Raw genomic sequence first — 7508 nt, 5'->3', positions numbered from 1 at the left:
CATTTCTGAGCATAGCAATATGCTATTCGTTTTAATTTCTGGATAGCAGTCCAATATCTCACAGTTGATATATTTGTAGGCAGGGGTTGATTTCAATTTGGGACTATTAAAAATAATATTGCATAAATATTCTTGTACATAACTTTTGGTACACATGTGCATGCATTCCTGATGGATATGTACCTTGGAGTGAACAGCTGGGTCATAGAGTATGCATATATGCAACTTTGGGAAATGATGCCAGAGTTTTTTTAAGTGGTTTTATCAATTTACATTCTCACCAGCAGTGTATGAGAGTTCCAGTTACTCTACATTTTTGTTAGCACTAGGTATATTATCAGTCTTTTTTATTTTAACTGTTCTCGGAAATGTATAGCAATATCTCATTTTAATTTTAATTTGTACTTATCTGATTTCTAATGAGATTGAACTCCTTTTCATTTCATTGACCATTTGGATAACTTTTCTTATATATTGTCTCTTCAGGTATTTTGTTCATTTTCCTATTGCGTTTTCTTATTTCTTATTGATTTATGGGAAATCTTTATAAATTTTCATTTCATGAATTACAAATACCTTTTTCTACTTTATACTTCCTTTTTCAGTCTTTTAATGGCATCTTTTGATGAACAGAAGTTTTTGACTTTACTTCAATTTATAAATCTTTTCCTTTGTTATTAATGTTTTTGTAGCTGTTTAATCTTTCTCTATCTCTAATTTGAAGACATGAGTCTATATTACCTTCGTTAAGTCGAAATGTTTTATCTTCTACAGATAGATTCTCAATTCACGTGGCATTAATTGTTGTGTAAGGTGAAGTAGAGATCAATTAATGCCATTCAAATAACCAATGGAGTCAGCATTGAAAGATGGCCTTTTCCCACTACTTTGCAGTACCACCTGTGTAAACACTTCACAGATCCTTGTGGTTGTTGCTCTGTTTCTACACTATTCATTTCATTGATCTATTTGTCTATTCCCAATCAACTCTGCTCTCTATTAAAGTTATATCTTCATATGCCTTCAATTTATTTATGTACTTCCATTTTTCCTTATTACTTAAGATTTTTGCCCATTCATAACCCTTTGCATTTCTTTATTAATTTTGGAATCATCTTGTCCATTTCCATAGAAAAACCTACTTAGGATTTCAACTGGAAGTTTTCACTTACTCAGGTTTCTTTTATTTATCTCAGCAATTCTTCAGAGTTTTCTGGTAGAGGTTCTGTGCATCTTTTGTTAAGTTTATTCCCAGGGAATTGATATTTTTAATACTATTATGAAGATATTATTTTCTAATTTTTTGTTTATATATAGAAATACTATTGATTTTTTAATATTGACTTGGTATCCAGTAACTTTGCTAAATTAAATGAGTAACTCTAAAAATTTATATTTACAGTCTGTGAATTGTCTATGCTACATAGCACGTGCAAATAAGACAGTTATATTTTTCTTTTTTAAGATCATACTGCCTTCTCCCCCACCTCACATTGCTATGACTTCCAGTACAATGTTCTATTGAAGGGATGGTGGCACATACCTTTGTTCTATTTCCAAACTCGGGATTTGAAATCTGTCCTTACTCATTTGTATCTACCTTCACATATAGAAATTTAATCACAAGAAGGGTTTATATATATATATATATATATATATATATATAGTAAGAGATGGGGATTCCCTCAAATTTTTTGACATACTGATATTTTTTCCCAATATCATTTTCTAAATAATAAGTTCTTTCACTATTGTTTTGGTTTGTAACTTTGATTATATACTAAAATAAAAAATGATGGCCACTTACATCAGTGTGAGAGTGACAGATTTGGTGAGAAATGGCCGGGATCTGGAGGTTTTTTGAAAGACTCTTTTCTAATTTAAATGTTAATACAACCTGCAGATATAAAAAAGAGTGCACGTATTCTGAGCACAGCATGAAAGTGACGATGTTTTCTGATTGCTTTGCTTGGTCTAGGGTACATCATTTTTATCACAGATAGTCTTTTCAAGGAGGGACACCTGCTGCTCACTGTAAGTCTTCTTGACATCAAAGGTCAAGGCAATGATGGATAACCTTTTGACACTACTATATGAAGTTGCTCATGTGGTATATGGCCTGCTGGAAAAGAATAGCAGAGGAAAAGGTAATCTTTCAATGCTGAGTCAGTTGGTTGGTTGAATGCAAAAATGCAGATAACTGCTCATCCCACTTCCTTACTAGCTTAAAAAAGTATATTATATGATGATCGTTTATTATCTCTCTCCCTCAAACTGCAGTCTGAGCCCTACAGGGGTAAGGATATTTTTGTGTGTTCACTTACGTGTCCCGACAGTGAAGCAGACGAATGCCTGACTTATTGTGGTGCTCAGTATGTATCTGCTGTATGAATATGCCAGCTTAATTAGTGAAGAAATGGCATTACCACTCTTGTTAAGATTCAGGGCTTATCCAGTCTCTCCAGGATAGTCTCAGGTAATGGGACTCATAGTCCATGCTTCCACAGTACACCTTCTGAGATCTACTCCCATGCCATCCTTTCTCCTGACTAGAGGAAGGAGACCTAGTTTTCTTAGGAACCTACCAGGCAGTTGGAACCATTCCATTCCCCCTTTACCATAAGTGCAAAATCCTGCTTGGAATGGGAAAAAAAACAAACAAACAAAAATCACTTCACTCTTTTCTGGTTGGGAGACCTACTTCCTTTTGGGATCCCTTTGGGACAAGGCAGATTGAAAGGCAGAATTAAAGCTTGGTTGGCTTTTACCTGTGGTTACCAGTCTATGTTCCCTGAATTAATGCCTACTATTTAAAAAAAGAAGAACCCACTTTTAACTCTACCTCTGGAATTAGAAAGTTAGTCTTTAATCAGGGAAATACAATCAAGTAATGATTCAGAAATAGGTTTCACAATTTATTGAGGAGATTTAACTCAGTGGAGTATAACAGCTTTATTTTTTTCCAATTACCATTTTAAACTATGCTCTGATAAGTCCTCCATTTTCTGTTTCTTAGCAGCATCTTCAGCCGATTCCATAATTCTCTTGTCACTTTTGCTAATTAAGAGTCCGTTCAATTTCAAAGTCTATAAAAACTCACCTTATCCCCTCCCTGCAGCACAGGCCTGAGCATGACCTCTGGATGCGGAAAGCAGAGGAGGTGAGATGCACACATCCTGCTGCCTCCTATTGTAGGGCTCCATCCTCTGAGGTAGTAGGGGGCTGGAAGGAGAGATGGTATAGGTAGGGGTCATATTATATGTCTGGCCATATATATGTGTCAAGAAGATGTCCCTGGCCAAGCTCTGTTTTGATCCCATTCGAATTGATGCTGGTTGCCTTTGCTAATGGGGTGTGTTTATAGATAACTATTCAAGACTTCTTTGAGGGTGATGTCAAATTTTGTCTGATTCTCTCCCTGCCCCACCCTTGGTACTGAGGATCCCTCGGAGAGAGCTAGTTGTGTGTCTTTGGCCTGGCCAGTGGTCCATATCTCCACCCTCCTCTCCCAAGGGGATATCACTTCACCTGGCCTAGTGGCTTCCCTGTACCTCCTCCTTGTGCTACGATGTCTGTACTTCTTTGCATGGTGTTACTGAAGCCTTCTTAGCCTCTGAGAGTCCTGGGGGACTGAGCTGAGGCTTTCCCAACTATCATTTTCTTACAAGGCATGATGCATTATAGTTCCTTTGCGTTCTGACAAGTGGTCCAAACTGAAAAGCATAGAGGGTCAGCGATGCAGGGAAGCAAGTTGTCAGGCATACCAACACCTTTTGGTGTCTGAAATTCCCATCATTAGAGTTAAGCCTTTAGGTTAAAATGGCATGTAGGGCCCTTATTAAAATGCAAGTGTTTCCCAAGAGAAGTCATTAACATTGGTGCAGCTGCATAGAAGAGTATCAGAAAAGCTAATTCTGAAAGGATGAGAATTTCTTCGATAAGTTTGCTATATGAATTGTGAGAGGGAACTAACTTGTCTAGTTCCTACTATATTATACTCATTTTTTAAAATCGGTATTTTATTTGACCTTCCTGTCATCAGCTTCAGGTTCACCTCATTGTTCTCACCTCACCGTAATTTGCCAAAGGACACACAGTTAGTAGGTGGCTGTGGCAAGGTGTAGTAGTGTTCCATATATTTGCTATCCTTTGTTGGGGATGAGTTAGCTCTCCCTGCTCTGCTGGTTTAAGACTTGGCAGTAGGACTAGTTTGGTCGGTGAAATAGGAATGGAAGGGATGAGAGCAGAAACTTGAGAAGCCAGCGCGTGATTTCATTGTATCCTCTCCTTCCACTATAAGTTCAGTTTCCCAGAGAGAGGCTGCTTCAGCCTGGGTCTTGAGATGAAGAACTTGAAACAGAACAGCATCTGACCTACAAATGGAATGTGAACTGAGTGAGAGATAAACCTTTATTGTTGCAAGCCACCAACATTCTGGACTTGTTTGTTACTTCTCCATAACTTAGCCAGAACTGTTTAATACGGCGACCGAAAGAGGGTTGGAACCCAGACCTGTCTGACCTCAAAGCCCATGCTTTTTCTCTCATAGCATACCACCTCCCAGCAGGAAGGACACCGAGGCTTAAGCTCCACATCTGTGTAAATGTGACACCTACTCATCCTTCCTTCACCTCCTTTTACAAATGTCCAAAGGAAGCTTGGGAAAGTTTCAGGAAGGCACAGCCATCCCCAGAGGAGCCCGCCTAGGCATGAATATAATTTGTAAGCACAGAGCAGGTCTGATCCCCCAGTTTCATGTTGGCCCCCCTCCTTCTTGGAAGCACTAATGCGGGGGAGGAAAGGACAAGCGATGACAGTGAGGAGTCCCATGCTGCCCTTCCAGGTGCTCTCTGGCTCGGCTTAGCAGGAACTGGAAGGATCTGGTGGTCAGACAGGCACAGACTGATGTGATGTACCAGCTTTCTGTTCCCAGCTTCCTCCCCACCCCTGAGATAACTGGAAAGTCCTTCATCCCAGATTGGATGTGGACACTATTCTGTAGGAAAGGGGAAGGTCCAAGGACCTCTGATTCAAAACACAGTAGGTGTTCTACTGAAAACCAGGCTGGGCCTTGAAGCAAAATGAAATTTTGTTATTTAGATTGACTGGTTAAGTCAGGCTAGTGGGGAGAAACAAACAGATAAACAAACCAGTGTGTGGAGCTCAGCTAATCCAAAAAAGTGGTCTGATGCTTTTTCCCCCTTCAAACATCTGTGGCATTTTTCCTCCAGAAGTTTAAACTGAGGAGATGACAGTTAACAACTTTCTTAGATTGGATTCCCCCAGGATTCTGTGTTGCCCAGGTCAATGACTTAAAGAATTGTCCCGAAGAGTTATCCTTTCTGGCATTTGTCACAGAAACCAGGCAATCAGGAAGCAGACATGGCTGCCTGGCGCAGAGAGCACTGCAGGCTGAGTTCACTGTTATGCTGTGACCATGGCTTCCATTCTGGGGGAAAAGGAGATCTGTGGGGTCAACCTGCAGCCCCCAAGCTTCATCATTTGTTGTGTTTTTAAACTGTCTTTGAACCACTACATCGTCTTCCCCAAGTGATTAATCATATAGACTTGATGATGGGTGCTTGAGTTATTGGGTCTCTTCCTTTTCTTAGAATTCAGAGAACCAGAAATACCATTTGTTCTGTTTTACAACATATTCCCTTGGGATACCCGTAAGATAGGCATTTTGAAGGAAACTGCATAGTCAATAATGATTTATAAATGATTTTCAAAATGCAAGAAGATACTAAAATTCCCTTTGTTCCCACAATATCTATATTTTCTCCCTTGGGCTTTCCCTCATTGCAAGGCTCCTCATTTCACACTGGAGGGAACAAGGACATCTTCTTAGCTCTGGTGCTCTCAGATCCCAGATGACTACAGGGCTGCTTGACCAGCTCCAAAAGCCCAGCTTTTGTTACAGCTCTTCATCCGGCTTCTCCATGGTAGGAAGAGCTTTTGAAAAGGCTTCACTGCTGCTACATGCTTTCATCTGTATTGCCTAATCAAGCCCTCCCAGTTCTTGAAGGGTGGGTTGAACAGAATATTACTAGCAACTCCTGTACGTAGTGGGTCGTACATAACTGTTATCATCGTATTGTATGCAGCAGGGAGGTTAGGGAGTATGTCCCTTTGGTGTGATTCTGGATTATATGCTCTATGTACCTATTGAAAAAATACAGAGAATGAGACAAAAAGGGGAAAAAAGAGGAGAAGGAGAAATTGGGTAAGAAGAAGCAAGTAAGGAAGATGCATCAGGGTGTTAGGATAATGGGTAGAGCCTCTAACCAACTGGAACCTTCAGTTGGCTGAATTATGTGCTCCCTCAGCAGACATAGTGGTTTTCTTTTCTGATCAATGCCAAGCCCTAAAAAGGCCTGGGCTCCTCGTAGGGGCACCCACTTCAATATTTGCTGCTTGAAGTGATGAAGCAGGATGATTTATAATGTCTTCTCTTGGATGGAGAAACTCCTGTATTTATGTGTATGAGTCCCACTCACCCGTTCTTGTCATAAACTGGTAACAAAATCTCCTAACAATCGAATTTGTTCTTGCCTAGGACAACTTCGAATAGCATTAGGGATAATATTTTTCCACTAAATTGATTGAATTCATGAGTTGCCTTGGTATCGTATGGAAACATGGAAACATGTGTCTCACATTATAATTTAGTGAAATAATCGTTTTCTCAAACTCGGTGCAGACAGACATACTACCTGGCACAGTAACCTGTGGCAAGGACTAACTATTGTTTTCTTCTTCATGGATTCCTGGTTTTCTTTTCTCTTCTCCTTCTCCTTCGTCTTCCTCGTGCACTTCCTCTCCTTCTCCCTCTCTCTCCTCCTCTTCCTGCTCTTCTCCTTCTTCTCCCCACCCCTCCTCACCCCTCCCCTCTCCCCCCTTCTTCTTCTCCCTCTTCCTCTTCCTCTCCTTTGCTAGGAGATTGTGTTTAGGAATCTCTACAAAGTCTCTCCCATTCTCTTCTGTATTAACTTTAACATTTAACTGTGTGCTGCCTTTAACATTGTTTCTTTTCTTTTCCTCAAGCGTATCTGGCTAAGCTCACTGACTCAAGTGAAAACTCTTCAAGGATAGTGTTTTGGACCAAATTGGGTCCCTCAAAATGCATATGTTTAAACCTTTAAAATGGGACTGTATTTGGAAGGATGCCCTTTCAAAGAGGTCGTAAAGTTAAAATGAGGCTGTTAGGCTGGGCTCTCATGCAGTCTGTGTCTTATTAGAAGAGATTAGGACACACAAAGAGACGCCAGAGATGAACAATATGGAAAAAAGGCCATGTGAGGACATGACAAAAAGGCGGCTTTCTACAGGGCAAGGAAAGAGGCCTCAGAGGAAACTGAACCTGCTAACACATTGGTCTTCCAGACTTCCAGAACATGGGGGCATAAATTTCTGTTGTTTAAGCCACGTAGCTGGTGATATTTTTGTTATGGAGACCCTAGTGAACTCATACAGATAGTGATCTCTTCTATTTCTCTGACGTATCT

The sequence above is a fragment of the Mustela erminea genome, chromosome 1, assembly GCF_009829155.1.
Source record: "Mustela erminea isolate mMusErm1 chromosome 1, mMusErm1.Pri, whole genome shotgun sequence".
Taxonomy (NCBI): Eukaryota; Metazoa; Chordata; class Mammalia; order Carnivora; family Mustelidae; genus Mustela; species Mustela erminea.
The sequence above is the reverse complement of the archived record's forward strand: the minus strand, read 5'-3'. Positions refer to the sequence as shown.